Here is a 22,870-nt window from a genome sequence, read left to right as displayed (position 1 = left end):
TAGAATAATAAGTAACTATTTCCAAGTAGTGGTATATTTTTCTTAGAAGTACACTATATAAATGAAAGAGGAATGATGTTTAAACATATTTTCTCTTAAAAGCCATCATCCCTACAGAAAGCATGCAGTGAGGTTGGAATATGCTTCCTCTAATGCCTAGACCAAGCTTTTGTTCTCACCTGAGTGTTTTGACATTGCGTAATTGGATAGTAAACAAATTATGTCACATGCTTGGCGTTTACTTCTTGATAATTTGGAAAAGCCACTAGAGGGTGCTACTTTGCTAGGAAAATAAAAGCACCTCCCAACAGTAGCATTCAGTCTGCAGCGGAGGCGTCTGATGTTAGGGCCAGAACTGAGCTCTCTGCTGTGAGTATCCGGATACAATTTATTCATTTATCGTTTATGTGGGAAGTAAATAGCAATAGTGTAGGGAAGCCACAAAAGTTGATACAAATAAAATCCTAGTCTTTTCTTTCAGTAAAGGGTTCTAACCAATGCTGCTGTGAAAAAGCTGTGACTATCTCTTGCCAAACAAAATTCTGAGGCTGTATGACTTTCTTAGGAGAGATAGCCTGGCTTTAATTGTGTGCTGTGTTTTGGCTAGATAGCTGGTGGTCTTAAGTTTGGTGGAATGCTTTTCTTCTGTCTTTGGTAGTTTTTGTTACAGGGATCTGTGAAAATGAAGATCTTATATTATTTTTGCCCTCTGAAAAATAGCGTGTCAGTGATCCAAAGGTCCCACATGTGCAGGTGGGTGAGCGGCAGACAAACTAAGCGTGTGACCTTCCTATTCGTAACTCTGGGTTGAGAGTGAATGTCATGCCGGCGAGAGGTTGTGAGACACGTCAGCCTCAATTATGAAGAACAGCCTTGAGTGCATAGTTCATATTCTTTGGCGAAAGCATCTCTGTGAAGCCAATTATCTAAGGATGAAACACAGTCAGCCTGGGTTTATCAAAAGATTTCTGTAGATCAACTCTCGTCTTTTCAGCCGACTGTGAGGTAATGATACAGATGGAGAAAGATTGTCAGCAGTTAGACGAGAGGAGGAAATAAATGCGGAAACCTAAAAGAATCCTAATTCTCCAGGTGACGGGAACTACACAAAAGCTGGCGTCCTCAGTGTGTACTTTTGTCATCCTGGGTAGAGGAGTTGGCTTCCTGAGGTATTTTTTTCCCTACGACATATTACCTCTGACATAGGAGTGGGGGAAGATGTTTCTGATTTGACCTGCATCAGTGAAAGAAACAACTGGAAAGTTCCTGTCAAAATTATCTGGAAGAGTCTAGCTCCTCAAGTCTTCTGAATTGCTCAGAGTCAAGGTAGCTAATCACCAGTCTACTCAGACTTGATGATTAAACAGAATAAAATCAGGTTACCAGCTTGTGGTGTGTGTGTGTGTGTGTGTGTGCACACCATACACGCATATACACGTGATCACAACTTTAAAAGGTCATGTCAGTCAAGAGCTCAGTCTTACCCTGATGTGATTTTAATATGGATTTAAAATTTTAAATGTTAAATATAACTTTAGCTTGTTTATCTGTTGGAACAGTTTTTGTGAGTTAGGTAGTTATTGATGGTGGGGGGGGGGCAGAGCCAGGAGGCTCGGATGATTATTCACTCTTGAGATGTTTTTATTTCCACCTTTAAATCTTTTAGAGAATTTGAGATGGGTGACATTTGGGTGGCACTGGAAAATGAAAACTTTTTTTTTCATCCGTCTTTTTTATTAATATAATGTCTTTCTTTTTGTAAATTCACTTGAGAATTAGGGATGCAATGTGATGTGGTTATCTCATTATTCACATTAGGGAAGTAAGAAACTCTGATTCACCCTGCTATGGTGGTCAGAAAGGAAATGGTCAAGTTTGGGCTGAGATATTACTGAGAAAAATACCACTTCTTTAATTTGTCAGCTTATGAAACCTGGGTTAGAGAAAATAATACTGAATTAGAAGGAAGATGGGGGATTAAGCTCTCTGCTTCTGATCAGCCATCCCTAGTTGTGGCAAATGAGTTTACCTTAAACCATGGACATGAGTAAGCTTTAGCTTAGATTTTAAATTAAAATTTTTTGGTAAGAAAGAATAATGTCTCTTTGGTTTGCATCAGAGAATTGTTGGAAGTGACGTATAAAAAGTGCCTTCAAACTGTAAAGGCCAGTAGAAATGTTGCCCTGGTCATGACAATATGGTCACAATTAAGCTTAACTAGATTAACCAAATGCTGTTAGGAAAATGCCTTGTTTGCTTTCCCATTCCTTGATTTTCTTTAGCATTCTGACTTCTCAACCTATACATTGCTGTCTTACAAATGACCATATTGAGTGTTTCAGCCTGACAGCAGATGCTAAAGGTGAGGTTATGAGGGAAGTTGAAAAAGGCATTTTGTCTTCTTGGTTAATATACAGTGTCACTGCCAACAGCTCTGCTTTTGCTTTTGGTTTCATCATAGCTTTTCTATGGCCCAGTTCCTACTTTAAGGCATGTCCCTTGGCCTCTTAAGCTTAGATGCTCAAAGAATTCCATGGAATCCCCTTTATTGACTTAAAACCTGAAAGGTTGTGAAATACTGTACTTGGAACTTTTATTTTATTTTGCTCAGTTTTTTTCAAGTGCAACCTTGAGGAGGCAAGTTTTTTTTTTTTTTCTCTTCTTCTTCTTCTTCTTCCAGTATCTTCCTTTGGTATAGCTCCAAGGCTCTTAAACTCTAGATTGAGGTTTCTCTTTAGTTTCTCTTTATTATCTCACTGGGCTGAATTTTGTGGAGTCCTCTTCTTTCACCTTGTTTAAGTAACTAGTAAGTGAAAGCTATGCTTCCCTTTTTAAGCTCATAACACATGCCTATATGTGTATATGCCAATCTCCCCTTACTTATCGGGTAGGATAGCTGGAGATCAAAATATTACCTTTATCCTTTATGATTGATAAACTAAGATTGACTGTGACTTGGAAAGTGGCAATGGTGGCATCTTGATACCACACTCTGAGCTCCGCCAGAGGCAGGCAGCTTGTAGCCTCCTGTGTAGAGCCTACCCCTGTTCCACCAAAAGGCAGGGTGGAGCGTCTCTCAGGGCAGCTGGCTCCCTCTGAGAGAGGCAATAGGGACTGAACTGAGTCTACCTAGTTCCTCTCCCAAACTCATCAATCAGCTCACCAGCTTTCTGGTTGAAATGCCCCATTACGGAAACCGGAAGGGAGGAAAGAACATCCGGACCCACTGCCCCTCAAAATAGTCTTCAGGGATTTGTTTTTCTATTTATGGGGCTTAACCATTAAACTTATGAAATGCAAGACTGCTGCTCTTGTTCTAGAGGAGAAAATCTGCAGTCTGTCAAAACCACCTGTCCCCACCATGTGAGGCTGTGGTCCTCCCCGACCTCTGACTTTTGTGGATTTGCCTGGGACACCATGCGAGACACACTTTATTCCCCTAGAAGTGTCCAAAAGGGCCAGTCTGTACTACAGCTGAAAATCCCTCCTTCTATTCCCAACCCAAATTACCATCTAGCTACATTGTCCAAGCTTATTAGAGGTTTTGCAATAATATCAAATGACCACGTGGAGCTATTCCAACAATAACATGCCAAAAGACGAGATGTCCTAAATTTAAATGTAAATCTCTGCCCACTATTCAGAAATTCCTCAACAAACATTAAAGTACAAATTTAAACTCCCTTGAATTTTACAGTTCAAATGAATTAGAGTCCAGAATCGAATTATTTTACCTTCGTGTTTTCAAAGAAATTAGTTAAAAAAAAAATCATTCTTGCCAATTTCTTATTCTGATTGGCCTCAACAGAGACTTCTTGTTGGCTGGAGAAGATGAGTTTCCTTCAGCAGCTGCAGCCTGGTTTATTTCTCATGGAATGAGTGTAATTCCTTCACAACTTCAGAAATAGCATTAATTCATTGCCACGTTTCTGATGTACCTAATTTTTTAGAAAGGTGTTTACAGTAGTATAGCGCTTGCTCCATTCTCACTGAGTTTAGAAAAAATTAATACCTAGCCCCAAGAGTAATTTTTTCCAGGGAAAACTGTGTTTTCCAAATAGTTTTTAGGAAGTTAAAGATCATAGAAGAAACTCGTTGAGATCTGAGAATAAAGTGGGTAGTCTCAATTTTAGTCTCACCAGGATGTCATGTCGTCTATGCCAGATTTTAAAAATCTATGATTTGGGAACTTGAATTCAACTGAGAGAAATCACCTATAAATATACTGCTTTTGACCCTAGGGAATTATCAGGTCTTGAGAGAAAATGCATTTATGAGGGTTCTTCTTCAAGAAAGGGACATTTAAGATGTGCTGGGAAGGAGTTCCCGTTGTAGCTCAGTGGTTAACGAATCCGACTAGGAACCATGAGGTTGCGGGTTCGGTCCCTGTCCTTGCTCAGTGGGTTAAGGATCCGGCGTTGCCGTGAGCTGTGGTGTAGGTCGCAAATGCAGGTCAGATCCCGCGTTGCTGTGGCTCTGGTGTAGGCCGGTGGCTGCAGCTCCGATTAGACCCCTAGCCTGGGAACCTCCATATGCCTCAGGTGCGGTCCTAGAAATGGCAAAAAAAAACAAAAAAACAAAAAAACAAAAACAAAAAAGATGTGCTGGGAAAAATCAGGACTTTGAAGTGGTTTATGCATTCTTACTCGGCATGCTTTTGGGCCTTTGAGGGGCATCCTGAGGGTGATTTAGTGTGGATTCTGTCTTGTGACAAGTCTCCCACTTGCCCTTGTTCCTTGCTGGCTGATTCCACTGCTTTGGCTGTGAAATTGCTCATAGTGAAACGAAATCTTCTAAAGTTTCTTTCTCCTCTTCATCCTTCCTCCAGCTGGAGAAAGGTCTTCAGCAGATTCCTGAACTTACACCGTCATCGATATTTCTTAAAGTTTGTAGCCTTAGAAGGTTTTAGTGAGGAGAGTTATCTCCCCGTCGTGTTCTTCAAGAAAATGCTAACTGGCACAAAAAAATTAAAACTAGGACCTCACCCTTCTGTGCTCTGAAAGCCCTCATAAGAACTTAAGCGTGCAATTAAAGGCAATGACCACGTACATGGCTAAGAAACACAGTAAAAAAACAAAACAAAACAAAAAACTGTCTCACCTACTGTCCACATACAGTAGGTATCTCAAGGCCATGCTCTAGCAGTCAGCTTCTTAAGGTCTCTGTGGCTCGTATGACCTTAGGGATAGGAAGCCCTGCTTGTGTAAAAACAGCCTCTCACTCTATAAAATATAACCTCACTTCTGTGGACAAACCACCATAAGCTGCTCTCTTCCACCAAATGCAAAATCCCATAGTGACCTATTCCTTTAAAGTATAAGGTCTAAAGCTGCTACTTAGGCTGCACTGATCGTAAGCACACCACACAAATCAAAAGCCAGTTGCGTAGTTGCCACATAAGCCCCTTTGAACCAGCAGAGCCAACAGCAGACAGAACCTGACTTCATCCAGTGGCTCGTGATTCAGTATTTTTCCTGCTCTCCAAATTCCTCTCCGTGTCTATTTCTCAATATCCCTGGCTCAAGGCAACAAATCCTAACACTCCTTGGAATTGAACCTCGTCTAAAACATGGGATTTGGAATAACAGAACAGAAGGCCCACACTGCGTGGTCAGCTGGATCTCATAGGAGGGGAAGGCGGAAAGAGCTGGCCTGCTCACGTCCAGTTCTTTTCCGAAACTCACCAGTCAGATAATTCTCTCCATCTTTGTGCTCGAGAAGCTCGTGGTATTTAGGACATTTCTCCTCTTGGAAGGCAGAGCAGGGACGGTCTTTCCTCCCTTAACAGAACTTGCTTGGATGTTCCCCCTGTGGCCTCCTTTGAGAGCTTATTCTTGAAACCAGTTCCACTCTCTAGAAGCGAAAACCCAAGCCAAACAGATAAACAGAAAACTCAGGTATTCTAAGCAATCGTGAAGCGCAACAGTTGGTCGCTCGGCTGATGCCTCGTCAATTTCAATTCTGCTGCAGGTTTCCCCAGGTGCTTTGCATGTGTAAGCTGTAAGCGATCTCTTCAAACACTCAATGTGACACATTTCTGGAAATGCTTGGTTAAGTCTCCCTTTCCAAAAGTAGGAAGGAAAGATTTCAAATAATACAAGTGCAAAAAAAAAAAAAAAAAAAAAAAAAAAAAAAAAGGAATGAATAGGAAAATGATTCATTCACAGCGTGCGCTGATACAGGGAGATATAATTACGCTACATGAGGTAATAGTTGTGAAAAGCACTTGGAAACTTGTAAAATACTATATGAAGGTAAAGTATTAGCTGTTACATTCTGTGCAGATGGATTGCAATTTGAAGTCCACAGTTCCTATCGTAAGAATTTTGGTAAGAACTTTAAAGTCTAGTTCCACCCTCTGTCAAAACAGAGGCCTTGAAGTGGTAAATGGTCAGAATCTCTAAGCGTAAGAGTCTGTGGTCATGGCCGTCCATGTGCGAACAGTAGACCGTTTGGGTCTCTTAATGATGGGAACCAGAAGCTTGTGTTTGCCTAGAGTCATGTGAAACGCAAGCTGCCAGGGCATGAGATACAAAGACGAAATGTTAGTAACAGCAACTCTGATGTGAAAGAAAAGAGATATGTATACTTTGGAACTTAAAAGAAATTAATTACCCTTTTGTTTTCCTCTTTTATAGTGTCAAGAAATTATTTGATCACTACTAGCTTCTTTAAAAAATAGTGAAACGGAAATATAAACACCCCAATCTATGCCCTACCTCTATGTAAGTTTAGTGTACATAATTTTTTTTTTTTTTTTTTTTTTTGTCTTTTCAGGGCTGAACCCACGGCACATGGAGGTACCCAGGCTGGGGTCTAATCAGAGCTACAGCTGCCAGCATACCCCAGAGTCACAGCAACGCCAGATCTGAGCTGCATCTGCGACCTACACCACAGCTCACAGCAACACCAGATCCTTAACCCACTGAGCAAGGCCAGGGATTGAACCCGCAACCTCATGGTTTCTAGTCGGATTCAATTCTGCTGCACCATGACGGGAACTCCTAGTGTACATAAAAATTTTATCCAGAGGACTGGTTAACAACTTGTTATTTTGCATGTTGTCTAAGTGGTTAGTTCAATGATGTGTTCTCTTATGTCTTAGTGAAGTAGCCCCTTTCAATGAAAAAAGTTCCTTATGGATCTTAACAGTGTACTTAAGGTCTGCTGTTGTGCTTATTTTGAAAACATGAAATTGTTCCAACACTGTTGATATATAAGGGAACTTGAGCATGACACAGATTTTGTCTTCGCTTCTGCACAGTTTTGTTTATGAGAAACTCTTGGTGAATGCAGTGCACGGCAGCCAGCTCAGCCCAGCTGCACAGGAATTCACATGACACATGCACACGTCTCCGTTGACCCAGTCTCTCCGTTCCCTGCATATATTTTAAGCTACACCCACCCACATCTGGTGTTAAGAACTTTTGATCCATTTCAGATAACCTCCTTCCCATCATTTCACAATGACTCACAAATTGCAACCCTTCTGCAAACTTCAAGTTTTTCAAGGTAAAATGCCATATTTATTGTAGTACATAAGCATTTTGTAACCATGTCACATGTATAAAGCTGTGCTGCTATTTTATTAGGTTCCTACTTTGAAAAAATCCTGTCGCTGATGAAATTTCTGAGTGTTGTGTCTCCAATATCATTTTCTCATAAGCCCTGTTATTTTTGTTGTGTGATTTTTGCATAGCATGGTAGTTTTAAGGAATACAGATGCCATGTTCTAGCAGAACTGACTGGATTGTAATTTCAGTTTTTCACTTTTATTAATATTTTGCATCAATGAATAATACAATTCTATATTCCCCCCCCCAACTTTATTAATAGTGCTGTTAGTTTATTGCAAGATCCCTGCAGAGTGTCTGCTGGCTAGTTTCTGTGGGAAGCAAGCTTGTTTGCATTTGCATGGACTGTGAACAATTTTGTGCAGATACACACCTTTGAAAGAAGGCTGAAACCTGCCTGAGTCTGTTTTTAGGCTCAGAGATCTTGACAATAGTCATGTATCCTTGTTTTTTTTTCACGCTCTGAATTTGAAATAAAGTTTGGCAGTCAAAAACTTCACATATATGATATTTAATAAATATGTATATGACATATACCTAAGGAAAAAACATTTCTGCAGGATATTGTTTTTATTTCCTGCATCTGTCTGAGGTCACATGAGTACTATCACATATATGGTATATGCATCTATGATAATTATATTTACTGTTATATTTGTCTTTAGAAGCCCCCTTTTTTCCTTATTTTAAACTCTATTGAGGTATGACTGATGAGCAAAATTGTAAGATATTTCAAGTGTACACTGCGATGAGTTGATATGTGTATATGCTATAAAAAACTTCCTCCTGTCTAGTTAATTAACACATCCATCATCTCACCTCACACATAAATATGTTTTTAAAGAACCCTTTCGCTTTTCCACATTCCCTTTCCCATCCATCATGTGCTGTACCCTACGCATAGCCGCAGTGTATGAAACATAGGTTATATACCAAAAGTTCAACGACGGGAAGGAATGTACTTGTTCATAAAAGCCGAAATGAGGTATTACTATTTATTCATTTCCTTCTACGTTCCAGGAAGTTCACTACCGTGTTCAGTGATAATATGTTTCATTCAATCTTCACAATATCCCTTATAGTTTTTGCTGTCCATTTTAACAGAGGAAGAAACGAAACCCATGGAAGATGTTAACCATCCCAGCATCGAGTAGTGTTGAGTTATGTGTCCGTGTGGGTCCTCTGAAAAGTGCCCACAAAGAGAAGATCAGATGTGTAAGAGGTCAATTGGGGGAAGTGCCTGTGAGAGAGAAAGGAGGGCTCGAGAGAGTCTCCGGACCATGATGCAGCTCCAACACCCAGAAAAGGAGAGAAAAGGAAAGAGGTGGTCTTGGTAGGAAAAGCCTCAAACTGAGAGGAGGTATGAGAAAGTTTCGCCCAGGCCAGTGCCTCGTGGAATCCCTGGGCAAACGACTCCCCTTTAGAGGAGTCCTGCATTGGGTAGAAATGGCCCAGTCCTAGTCACAGTCCATCGTTGGTTGGGAGCAGCCCAAGGGAAGCCCAGATCTCTGAGCTCCAAGTTGGATCCAAAGGTGTGCTCAGCTGGAGGCTGTCAGTCACCTGTGATCCCATGAGCAGCTTCTCCTGGAGGGAGATCTGAGCAGTGCACCTCTCAGTCATAATTCAGGATCACCCACAGTCATAATTCAAGTCAAGGTCTGCCTGAGCACAAAGTTCTCTGTGTGGTTAACACACAGGGTTGATGGCAGGGGCCAAGGCTATTCCCATCAGTCAGAACAACACCCTTACTACGAAGAATATAACCTGCAAATATTATAACCTAAGTAGAACTTGTGGGTTTGAATGCAGACACAGCTTCAGGATATGTTTTTAAGTTTCCTGGCTTTCAACAGCTTGCCTACAATTTTGTATCTGCCACTTAAGAGCCAAAGACATAGAAGGAATTTTCTAGACCGAAGGGTCTAATGAGGGCAGCACATTAGAATCAGGGTGAGGGGATGGTTAACGTTTCCTATGGCCAGTCTGCACCTCCAACCAATTAAGTCAGAGTTTGGGGCTAGAGCCTCGCCATCAGTAATTCGTAAAGTTTCACAGGTGATTTCAGGTGATTTCCAAGGTTAAGAACCACTGCTGTAAAGAACATCTGCCTGAAGTAAAAGAATAGATGTGGTTTTTTGAACCATCTTCTGAGTACCCAGTCTCACTACCAGCCCCACTCATATCCACCCCAGGGAGTGACCTCATTAGTTCAAGAATATTCTCAGAGGCCATTAAATTAAAAAAAATTTTTTTGGTGTTTGTGACCACAATTGTATACAAGAATTTCCCACGCCTAATTTAGATTTACATTCGCATTTATGCTTTCACCATAGTTTAACTTGAGCACATCTGTATACTTTTAATAAAAATGAAAGTTAACGATACAAATTATAGTAAGTAACCCTAGTGGTCTGGCTGCAGTCAACAGGGTGGCTTTTGGAAGTGCCCAGAAGGGATTTTGGAGGTAGAGGGAAGGAACACTGCCACATAGTCTCAAAATTTGAAAGGAAAACAGCAAGAGAGTTAGGAATGTGGAATGAACTAATTAGAGAGTTCAGATTGGGTATGTTTTATTCATAATTTTATTTTTGCATTAATGAATATCAGTGAAAGTAGTGTATGTTCATTGTAAAACTCTGGAAATAGAAAACGTTAGATGAAAAGAATTCATTTAACGTTAATGTTAGTTATGTGTGTTCAGAAATCTGAGTTGGTCAATGTATTTGCCTCCATTGAGCTCTACCTGATAGAATGAACTGTTCAGGGTGTAGCCATTGATGCCTGGTCTCCATATATAGTATTAATTTTTCTCTCTTATCTAGGAAAAAAAAACAACAAACCAAAAACCCCACCAGTGTATGTGTTCATGTGCAGTAGCGGATCAGTGGAAACTCAGAGCAGGCAATAAGGGGATGCAGAGTCTGTGGACAAGTTAAAAACATTGATAAAGCTAACTGAAAATTGATTTTTAAATTATCATTATGCATTGGCAACTCTAAAATGATATCAATGATTAAATTACTCCTCCCTAAAAAATTATGTTCTTTTTTTTCCCATTTTTTTATTACTCAAATGAATTTATCATATCTGTAGTTGTATAATGATCATAACAATCTGATTTCACAGAATTTCCATCCCACAGCCCAAGCACATCCCCCCACCTCCCAATCTGTCTCCTCCGGAGACCGTAAGTTTTTCAATGTCTGTGAGTCAGCATCTGTTCTGCAAAGAAGTTCAGTCTGCCCTTTTTTCAGATTCCACATGTCAGTGAAAGCATTGGATGTTGGTGTCTCATTGTATGGCTGCCTTCACTTAGCATGATAGTTTCTAGGTCCATCCATGTTGCAAAAAATGCTGGTATTTCCTTCTTTTTAATGGCTGAGTAATATTCCATTGTGTATATGTACCACATCTTCTGGATCCACTCCTCTGTCGGTGGACATTTAGGTTGTTTCCATGTCTTGGCTTTTACAGATAGTGCTGCAATGAACATCGGAGTACATGTGTCTTTGCAAGTCCTGGTTTTCTCTGGATAGATGCCCAGGAGTGGGATTGCTGGATCAAATGGTAGTTCTATGTTTAGTTTTCTGAGGCATCTCCATACTGTTTTCCACAGTGGTTGCACCAATTTACAATCCCACCAACAGTGTACTAGTGTTCCTTTTTCTCCACACCCTCTCCTGCACTTACTGTTTGTAGACCTTTGGATGATGGCCATTCTGGCTTGTGTAAGGTGGTCTCTCATAGTGGTTTTGATTTGCATTTCTCTAATAATGAGTGACCTTGAACATCTTTTCATGTGTTTTTCGGCCATCCATATGTCTTCTTTGAGAATTATCTGTTTAGATCTTCTGCCCATTTTTTGATAGGCTTGTTTGTTTTTTTGGTATGGAGCTGCAGAAGGTGTTTATAAATTTTGGAGATTAATCCCTTGTCAGTTGCTTCGTTTGCAAAGATTTTCTCCCATTCTGTGGGTTGTCTTTTTGTGTTGTTGAGGGTTTCCTTTGCTGTGCAGAAACTTTTAAGTTTAATTAGGTCCCATTTGTTTATTTTTGTTTTTACTGTCATTACTGTAAGAGGTGGATCTGAGAAGATGTTGCTGTCGTTTATGTCAGAGAGTGTTTGGCCTATGTTTTCCTCTAGGAGTTTGATAGTGTCTGGTCTTATATCTAGGTCTTTAACCCATTTGGAGTTTATTTTTGTGTATGGTGTTAGGGAGTGTTCTAATTTCATTCTTTTCCATGTGGCTATCCAGTTTTCCCAGTACCACTTATTGAACAAGCTGTCCTTTCTCCATTGTATAGTGTTGCCTCCTTTGTCATAGATGAGTTGGCTGTAGGTGCGTGGGTTTAATTCTGGGCTTTCTATCCTGTTCCACTGATCTATATGTCTGTCTTTGTGCCAGTACCATATGGTTTTGATGATTGTTGCTTTGTAGTATAGTCTGAAGTCCGGGAGCCTGATTCCTCCAGCTCCATTGTTCTTTTTCAGGATGTCTTTGGCTATTCTGGGTCTTTTGTGCTTCCAAACAAATTTTAAAGTATTTTGTTCAAGTTCTGTGAAAAATGTCCTTGGTGATTTGATAGGGATTGCATTGAATCTGTAGATTGCCTTAGGTAGTATAGTCATTTTGATAATATTAACTCTTCCAATCCACGAGCATGGTATATCTTTCCATCTATTTGTGTCATTAAATTACTCCTCCCGAAAAAATTATGTTTTCTTGGTCTAAGTTCTAAATTTCAAATCATCACTTTTTAAACTTACTTTTTTTTTTAATAGAAAAGACATACAGAAAATGTATTTTGGCTTTAGACTTCATGGTTACTACAGGAAATGTAGGCTTCTTATAAAATTAAACTTACTCTTTAATAAACGTTGTATTCTGTGTTGTATTCTCCATGGAATAGTCCCCTTTCTGCAGCTGGCCTCTGACACATGGAATCAGTTACACACTTTGCTTTCAGAGCTTGTTTGTAGCCTGCTTCTAGTTTGCTCAGGGCATAGCTTGTCTCCAGCCTCCATGGTAATAGAGAGTCCTGCATTGAAACAACAGACTAAAAATAAATGCTAGCAGAACAAGTGTGAAGATGATGAACTGGAACTTGTGTTATTTCAGTGTTGTCTTTCTTCGTGATGGTTTGGAGTTTTCATTTGTGTTTAAAGTTTATGCAGTGAAGCAATGTAGACTGAGAGAGATGATATTTTTATTTGGTAAGTGCCAATTGTAGTTCTTCCAGGAAATATTTTAAAATTGGAATTTACTCTTATTTTTATATTTTTTAATTGCTTTAAAACAGGAGAACTAATTAAGGGAATAAAACATTGCATCAGTGTGATTTATTTAGTAGGTTTAGATAGTTTGGTTTTATTAAAATTCATTTAAAAACTGGCATGATTATGTAGACACAAAATTTAATAAAAGGAAGCGTTCACTGTCTTCATATCTTTTCTGGCTGTTACTTATTCCATTTCATGACTAGTCCTAGAAATACTTGTGTTGTATGGAGTAGGGGAGCCTTGAGAAATGCTGTGCTCTTCGTGGCAAATAATCCAGGTATGGCACCGCTCAGCTGCTTTTACAAAGAGCTTGAAAGTCCCTCAGTGGGCCTCACCTGCTCCTTCATTGTGTCAGTTTCCCCCTTTTCTCCATTCCTTCCTCCTCCTCCTTTGCTCCTAACATCCAGTCTCCCAGGGAAGGAAATGTCTCCTAGAAAATGGAGAAAGGAGTCATTAATTGTATTGCCAGTTCTGGTTTTCCTGTGTTGTCAAAGAGGCTTCAAGCAATCCCGTGGCAAACCTGGTCAAAGATTAGCTGAGAAAGCCTGAAGAAATCAGGGAGATTGATTTGTCCAAGCCTGAGGGAAGTGTGATGAGTGTTGTGTTGAGAAAGGGAATTGAATTCGGGCTGTCCAGAGGAGATGGGGCCAATGAAATGGTCACTATATTCTGTGAGTTCTGTTCAGCAGAAATGTTTACGCATTTAATTGCTCCTTAGTAGGTAAGCTGATGACTTCTTTTGGAGGTGCATTTTTGAGGATGAAAGGGAAAAAAAATGGTTCTCTATAGATTTAGGCTGTTACGGTATGGCAGTGGGAAGAAGTATAAGATTGGAGAACTCATTTCCCACTTGGACACCTGTTTCCAAACAGGATGGCATCAAAGCACTCTTGGAGAGATTTAAAAGCAGTTTGTGTTAATGAAAATGTTTGTAGTTGGTGTTCTGGGTTCTCATTTCATTTCGACACTAAATACTTGCATGAACTGGGTCATTCACATACAATCTAGGTGGAGACGGAGGGACTGGGTAGTGGGGTCGTTGGAGCCACCTTTTTGGATTTACCTTTAACGGTGTCTTAAAGATGAACTTGAGCTGGAAATGCATTGCAAGAAAGTATCCTATTTCCTTTGGTGTCTGTCAATGAGAAATAATTCTTGAAGTCATACTGAATTTTTACAAAAATAAACTAGATGGGAACAGCTTCGCAACATGTGATTCAGGACCCGGATATCTCCAACACACTCCCGTGTTGTTAAGGTGATCGGTATCACTTTGATGATCACATAGATTTAATTTCTCGAATTTTATTTAAGAAACGATTCTTCAAACATACAAAAAATTAAGAGAAAATATAGCAAATACCTATGTACCCAACCTTCCGTTTTACCCAAGGGTGGTATTTTGCCATTTTTCCCTCAGAGCTCTTTTGAGGAAATAAAATACAGGGTTACTTTTAAGTCCCTGTTTCTGTCTTCCTGATCCTGTTTCCTCTCCCTCTTTCCCTAGGAGTAAAGAGCCTCCTGGATTTTGTGATTGTCACTCTCACATATGATGGAGAGCACTGTTTCTGAAACCAAGCCCAGTAGACAGTGGCTTTAGCTCTGCCCATCACTTTGTATCTTAGGTCCATAAAATTACATCAGACACCTGCTAGGCTTTTCAGACAACTGAGATCCTGTCATAATTTGTCTTTGGGGGCTTTGGCCACTCATTTTAGCCGCATACACTGCTGCACTGACAAAGTCTCTTTGGAGAAGCCAAAACCCTTCACACACATGCAGCTAAATAGCACTCACCCGTCTCCTGCCCCTCTGCTCCTCACTGATAACAGGCATGTGGTGCTGGGGTCTCAGGCACTTACCACCCGGAAGTGCATGTGTGAGGGGGTGGATGGGAGAGAGGTAAACACCTGTGTCGCAACGCGTTGACCAGTGGGAGATGGGAGCCTGCAAATAAATTCTTCCTTTTCCCCGTGGACTGGGAAGTTGTTTATATAGCTTCTCAGAGGACAGTTTTATGAGATGATTAAACAGTTGTGTTTAGTACCTTGAACTGGTTTTTCCTTCTTCCCTGTCTCAATCTCTTTCCCTTAATTTTTGCTTCATGGGATTGTACGACCTAATAAAGTAGCCGGCCTTTGCCCAAGGCTGTGCATTCTTGGGAGACCAGATGAAAAGAGAGATATTTATCTTGTTCCAGCCACAGTGTTTCGGCACTCTCTGTCCACCTATCATCTAACATTGCCACGTGTTTGGAGCAAAGGTGGTATTTCTCACTGTTGCATCTTGGCTAGAAGTCACTTTGCTCTTCATTGTTTTTCTTTAATTTTTTTTTCTTTTTTTGCCACACTCAGGGGATGTGGAAGTTCTTGAGCCAGGGGTTGAACCCACACCACAGTTGCAACCTGCACCATAGCGGCAGCAACACTGGATGCTTAACTTGCTGCACCACAGGGAACTTCCTGTTTTTCTTTTTTAATTAAAATGTAATTGAGGTATTCCCATTGTGGCTCAGTGGGTTAAGGATCCAGCATTGTCTCCTTGAGAATATGGGTTCCATCCCTGGCCTTGCTCAGTGGGTTAAGGATCTGGCATTGCCACAAGCTATGGCATAGGTTGCAGATGCGTCTTGGGTCTAGTGTTGCCTTGGCTGTGGTGTAGACTGCCACTGCTACTCTGATTTGACTCCTAGCCCAGGGAGTTCCATAGGCTGTTGGTGTGGCTGTAAAAAGAAAAAAAAGTGATATAATTGATGAATAACATTGTATTAGTTTGAGGTATACAGCACGGTGAATAAATATTTTTATACATTACAAAATGATCACTACTCTGATTCTGGTTGCCATCTGTCATCACACAAAATTATCGCAATGTTATTGCCTATATTTCCCATACTGTACATTACAGCTCTGTGACTTATTCATTTTATAACTGGACATTTGTACCTCTTCATATCCACGCTCATCCCATCACTCATCCCCCAACCCTGCAGCAACCACCAGTTTGTTCACTGTATCTGTGATTCTCTTTGTCTTTTATGTGTGCTCATTTTGTCTTGTTTTTTTAGATTCCACACATAAGTGAAATCATACAGTATTTGTTTTTCTGTGTTTGACTTATTTCTCATATCATAAAACCCTTTAGATCCATCCATGTTGTTGCAAATAGCAAGATTTCCTTCTTTTTATGTCTGAGTAACATTCCATTGTGTATATATGCCACATCTTCTTTGTCCACTCATCTACTGATGAACACTTAGATTGGCTTCTGTGGCTTCAGTATGGTAAATAATGCTGCAATGAACATATGGGTGCATTTTACTTTTTCAGTTGGTTACCCAGGAGTAGAATTACAGGATCAAGAGGTAGTTCTATTTTTTATTTTTTGAGGAACCTTCATAGTGTTTTCCGCAGCGGATGTACCAATTTACATTCACACTAATAGTGCACGAGGGTTACCTTTTAGTGGTACTGAATTCTTTTAGCTTTTGCTAGTCTTTAAAGGTCTTGATCTCTTCTTCAAATCTAAACAATAGTCTTCCCAGGTAGAATATTCTTAGTTGTAGGTTTTTTCATTTTATTGTTTTGACCTATCAAGTTTCCATTGAAGTCAGATGATTGTCTTATGCAAGTTTCTTTGTATGTAACTGGGTGTTTTTCTGTCGGTGGTTTTAATATTCTTTCTTTACCTTTCATTTTTGCCTTTTAAGATAATGTGTCTTGGTGTGGACCTCTTTGGGTTGATCTTATTGAGTATTCTCTGTGTTTCCTGGAACTGGATGTCTGTTTCCTTCCATAGGTCAGGGAAATTTTCAGCTATTATTTCTTTAAATAAAATTTTCTGCCCCCTTCTCCCTCTATTCTCCTTCTGGGGATTCCTATAATGCAAATGTTACCATGCTTGAGGTTGTCCCAGAGGTCTCTTAAACTGTCCTCATTTAAAAAAACACTTTTTTCTTTTTTCTGTTCCGCTTGGGTGATTTCCACCACTCTGTTTTCCAGCTTGCTGATGTGTTCCTCTGTGTCATTTAATCTGCTGTTGATTGCTTCTAGTGTATTCTTTATTTCGGTTATATTCTTCAGGTCTGTTTGGTTCTTCTGTGTATTTTCTAACTCCCTGTTAAACTCCTCATTGTGTTCACCCATTCTTCCCCCACGTTCTTTGAGCATATTTGTGGTCATTACCTGAACTCTATCTAGTGTAATGCTCATCTTCACTTCCCTTGGCTCTTCTGGGGTTTTGTCTTGTCCCTTTGTTTGGATCACATGTTTCTGCCTCCTCTTGTTGCCTAATTCTCTGTGTTTATTTCGATTTATTGAGTAGATCAGTTTTAGTTCCTGATGTTGGAGAAATGGCCTTTTGAGGAGATGTCCTGTGGAGCCTAACATGGGTCATGAGAGCTGGATGCTCTTTTGCCCCCTATTGGATGCATGCATCCTTCTTTTTTTGGTGGGCTGACTACTGTGGATGTGCTTGTAGGTGGGGCTGACCCCTGGCCTGATTGGCTCCCAGGCCTGCTTCATGTGGTGGCTACCAGCCTGGCCTACCTAGTTAGGAAGGCCTGAGCAGGCGTCACCTGCTGGTGTGTGGGGCCTGGGCCTGGGCCACCTGACTCCGGTGACTGGAGTGTCCTAGGACTGGTGCTGGCCTGCTGGTATGTGGATAAGTCCCTTGCACTAGTTAGGCTATGCGGAGAACTCCAAAACAGAGCTTGCCAGCAAGAGTATCCTCCTGGAAGAACGCACTGTTACACGTGGCTGCTGCCAGTGTCTGTGTCTCCAGGGGGAATCTCCTTTGCCTCCTATTTCCCTAGGAGATGCTCCAAGATCAGCAAGTGGTTCTTAACCAGGCTCCTTTCAAATTACTCCCTCTGTGCTGGGTCTTGGAGCATGTGAGATGCTGCATGTGCCTTTAAGAGTGAGGTCTCTGTTTCCTGCAGTGCTCTGGCTCTCCTGTGCATAAGCCCTGGTGGCCTTCAATGCCAGATATTGAGGGGGCTTATTCCTCTCAGGCAGGACCCCCGGGCTGGAGATCCCGGTGTGGGGCTCAGAGCACTTGCTGCTTGAGGAAGACCTCTGCAGTTGTCACCATCCTCCGATTCGTGCGTTGCCTCTTGAGGGCGTGTGCATCTCCATTACCTTGTCTCCCACCCCTCCGACCCTTCTTGTTGTGGTTCCTTTTTTGTATTTTTAGTTGTGGTATAATTTTGCTGTGTCCGTAGTGGAGACGAGCTTGGGGTCTTCTTCCTCCGCCATCTTTGCCACATTTCTCTGCACTTTTTCTTGCTGAAAGATACCAGCATTACTTTTATATTCATCCGGAAATCTTTAGCACCAGTTATTCCTGTAGTTCCTATTGCATATAAAGCACAATATGAATAAAGTTTCAGCAGAGAGCTGAACGCAGAAGAGGAACATGATGCATATTAATCCCTTTCCTGTACCTTTTTCTAAAATGTTATTCCCAAACGTCCCAGAACTTGGACAGTGTTTCTTATGCTTTATACCTATTTGTACCACCATAGCTATTTCATGTTGGATTTTTTTTTCCTCTGTCTTTCTCTAAAGACTTTAAACTTGAGGACAGGAATTATATCTCATTCATTTTTGCAAACAGCATAGTAGTTGGCTCACTTGACTCTCAACTAATGACAGTGGAACAGATCTGCCAATTGGTGTGTAGGTAAATAAACAGGCAAAAACATTTTGGGTATTTAATTGCTTTTCTATTGACTTCTTTCCTGAATGTATAAAACTATCAGTATACTGTTAGCAGTTTACTGTTGTGATAGTATGTGTGATTACTGCTGCTGTGTGCAGCTGGTGTGCTCATTGATGTGATAGTTTATCTGGAGTGAGGAATACTCTGCAATAAGTCAAGTAATTGCATACTTCCAATAAGTCAAGACATAACTCATAATGAGGATTCTATAATGTCATGGGACAAGTATCTCATTAGCAGTAAAAGCTATTAATGCCACTGTTCTTAGTGCAAAATTAAAATAGCATCTTTCACTAGAATAGGAAGGGCAAGAATGATGCAATCAGCATTATCTATGGAAAGTTGGTGAATGTTTGGATGTTTAGGGTGAAAAAAAAGCTGCAGTTGAAAATGATTCAAGGTTAAGAATTTGGATAATATAAAAGAATGATTATGTTATTTTATGAGTCAGGGAAATAGGAAAAAAGAAATATGTTTAAGGAAAGTAGATGAGCTTGGATTTTAGCTGCCCTTAATGTTAAGGAGTATCCATTATTTCAAGAATTAATACATTCCTTATACTGAATACCTATTACTGCCAGACATTGTCATAAGCCCTGAGCATACAAGTGATATTGTCTGTCAGGCATCCCCTTAAAGAATTGCATAACATCAGATTTTCAGGTGACTCAAATATATGCGGAATAACCATTCTGCTAGAAGAAATAATATGAATTAAATTTCATATTATGAACTGGCAATGATGGTACGAAATTAAAGAGACGAAATTCAATAAAAATAATCTGTGTGAAAAAAACCTTGGTATCTGTTAATAGTAGGAAGTGGCTACCTCCAGAATCAGCTATAGCAATACAAATGTATAGCAAAACAAGGGGTATAGTACATGCTTGTGAAAGAAAAGATGTATAAATGATAATCCATTGTAAACTTTTCAGATCACATCCAGGGCATTGTGTTCTGCATTTTAAGTGCTAGTCAACCAGATGAGCTTAATTCTATGTCATGTGAAGAAGCATTAAAAGACCTAGTCAGAATTAGGAGAGAAATTGCTTGGCAGTGTTTGGTCTGTCTGCCCACTGCCAATGTCAAAATGGAGGCCATTTGGGTAGAAACACTAGGGAGGAAGACTTGACACATTATAAGATGTCGCAGTCTAATAATGAGTAATCTGGTGTGAGTGAGAGCTGTTCACACCCCAGCCGGGTGAAGGAGAAGGTGTAGACGGCACTCCTGCTAACAGGCACTGGGCTTTATTCATTGTTGCATGGGCTTTACAGGTATGAGTCAACAGCCTAGCAGTATATCATTTATTTGTTCTATATCTCAGAAACAGAAACCAAACATTCAGTATTTTAAAGAATCAACTTAAAGACTTAAACAGAAGGAAGTAGATCTATGCAGTGGCATTGTGCTCCAATTTTCAGGGCATTTTTTGTCAGTTGTGCTGTGGGGTGACATTATCATAGAAGAGGAAAATGAAGAGAATGTTAATTTACAGATTGGTTGGAGAAAATGTTTTGGTTGCATACAGATAAAAAGGTCACCTTTAAAGATTATCCTGTCCTAGGATGTAAAAAAAAAATAGGCTTCTTTGAAGAAGAGAGTCTATTAGAACACAGTGGTTTGTATGTTTTAACTCATTGTATTCCAGTTGAATTTCCAAATGTAAATAATAATTGTTTGTGGGTGGGTGCCACTGAGGTTGCAGTTGTTCCTAATTATTCATTCATATATTCATCCATTTATTTATCAGACATCTACTGAGGTGCTTCTAACGACCAGGAAATAAAAAGTTAACATGTTTTGCCTGCCAAATAACTGAGATTGTAGTGCAGTAGGAAGTAAACAAAAGATTGAACGCCATGTGATGGGTCGTATACTAGGGGCAGTGGTAGCCCTAAAAAGCGTGATCAGCTTTGCCTGTGTGTGTGAGGATGAATTATGGAATTGCTCTTTTTTTTTTTTTTTCTTTTTAGGGCCACACCTGCGGCACATGGAATTTCCCAGGCTAAGGGATGAATCAGGCTATAGCTGCTGGCCTACACCACAGACACAGCAATATGGGATCCGAGCCACATCTGCGACCTATATCATAGCTCACTGCAATGCCGGATCCTTAACCCACTGAGCAGGGCCAGGGATCAAACCCGCATCCTCATGGATGCTAGTCCGGTTTGTTACCACTGAGCCACCATGGGAACTCCCAAAATTGCTCTTGAAGAATGTAATTCAGAGAGAGGATCGAGGGAAGAACCTTTCAGCATAAGAGAACTAACATACCAAGATACAGTACACAACCATCCAAGTGTTTTTCAGGGTTCTGTAAGCAACTCAAAACAGTGATACCTAACAATTATCTCATGCTTATTATGCCCAAGGTAACAATCTAAACATATTACATGTATTATCTAGTCTTCAAAGCAGAGTCTAGAGTAGTTTGGCTCCAAAACCTTCCCCTTTAACTTCCATGTTGCATACTTTTTTAAAGAGCTGGCTTGGGAGTTGATCGATTATTGATTTTGACAGTATGGGAGGTTAGATACCTTAAAACTAAGTGTAAGTAGGAATCTGCGGGCACAGCTTGGTTATTTATATGCTGCTTCTGCGAGGGTAACTTGTTACAAACACTTTGGAAAGAGTTTGCTGTTGTTTTGTAAAATTGCGTTGGTTCAACCCCAGTTCAAACACAACAGTTTCCTTCCTGGATAGAAACTCTTGAACATGTGCTGCCAGACACTAGTGGAAAGGGGGCTCACGATGACACACTTGTGACGGCACACACCAAAAGCAAACACCCGAAGGCTCATCCTCAGCTCATCATCCGTGAGTAACGGGAGCACAGGCAGAAAAGTGCAAGTGGGAAAAGTGCGTCATGGAGAGCATGGCAGTGAAAATGCGTGAGTCACTGTGCCAGTGTGAAGAAACATCAGCAAGATTATACTGGGTAAAAACGATGCATTTCAGCCTACCGAAAGGACACAGTCGTATAAAGTTTGAAATCTGTTAAAATCATATATTGGTTAGAGTTACAGAGATTTGTGGTACAATAAATAAAAGCAAGGGATGATTTTTTTAAACAATTCAAAATAGTGTTTCTTCTAAAGGGAGGACAGAGGGATAGGACAGGTGGAAGTGTATAGGTCCGTGTCACAGTGCAATTCAGTTCGCTGTGTTATTCTTCACAACTTACCATATTTTATAAATATTGTTTTGTATCTACTCAAGGATGACCACGTTTCCTAAGTTTTAAGTCAATATTTTTTTCATATTTTCATATTTCTGAAATTGAGGTACATCTTAAAATTTGAAGTATTCTTAGTGGTTTGCAGAAAATAATGCAGTGCCTTATAATTGACACCATCTTAGAGCTAGTGAAAAATAATATTCTAGGAATAATTATGATAAATGCTCTTCTGTCTCTGTAGAGAATATGTTAGAAAAATGGTAGGATATGAGACTAGAGTGGCAGAGGGGGGCCAGATCATTAGAATAGTGTACGCCACTGCTGAAGTTAAATTCCATAAGAAATTAGAAGCTCTTAAGAGTTTTATTGAGGAAAATAACGAGACCGTTGTATACAAATTTGGGGGATTTAATTATGGTATTGTCTTAAACTGATTCTTTTTCCCTCCTGCTTCAAGTTTTAAGCAATAGTTATTATCCTAAAATACAGTGAACATGAGTAACAATGAATACAACAACCTAGGTTTTTAAAAATAATATGGATTCCACGTGATGCAAATTGGTGTCCCCTCCCTCCTTTCTGGGGTAGGATCAGAGGAGGCCTGTGAAAATTTAAGACTTTCGCCATTGCCCAGTGGTAATGCGGCCGTCTCCGTCCCACTGTCAGTGTAGACCAAATGGAGTGTTGGAACTCCCATCCTGTCCAGCAGCAATGAAGGGCCCTCCTCCTCCCATTAATGTCAGCTAGGCTGAGCGAGAACCTGGATTTCTGCCTCTACCTGGTGATGCCAAGGCAGTGACTCTCCTTCCCCCCAGGGAGAGATTTTATGTCCCTAGGTACATAATCAGAGGCTATTTCTCTTATTTTACATTACTCGGCTGGTGTTGTAAATATAGATTATCAGCCACAGGAGAGTCCAACTGAGAGTGTACAGGTAACGATACATAAATTTGTTACCACTGTCTGAAAATAACTGAAAATATGTATTTAGTAGTCAAATGGGACAGGAGTGTCACATCTTATAAAACAGGTAATTATATTCTATGTCCCCAAAATCGATCGTAATTTTTTTTCTCCAAAGTTGCAAAATAAGTAGAGAGAAACGTGTCTT

At 40.2% G+C, this 22,870-nt stretch overlaps 1 protein-coding gene across 1 annotated transcript in view; it reads left to right on the top strand.

The window, feature by feature from the left end:
* ARHGAP24 (Rho GTPase activating protein 24) overlaps positions 325-22,870 on the top strand; it is a 744,099-nt gene continuing 721,553 nt past the window's right edge. The window contains exon 1 of the mRNA XM_021100782.1: positions 325-369. The gene's annotated coding sequence lies outside the window, so the exon portion shown is untranslated. The remainder of the gene's footprint in view (positions 370-22,870) is intronic.

Source organism: Sus scrofa, chromosome 8, assembly GCF_000003025.6.
Source record: "Sus scrofa isolate TJ Tabasco breed Duroc chromosome 8, Sscrofa11.1, whole genome shotgun sequence".
Lineage (NCBI taxonomy): Eukaryota > Metazoa > Chordata > Mammalia > Artiodactyla > Suidae > Sus > Sus scrofa.
The sequence above is the reverse complement of the archived record's forward strand: the minus strand, read 5'-3'. Positions and strand labels throughout refer to the sequence as shown.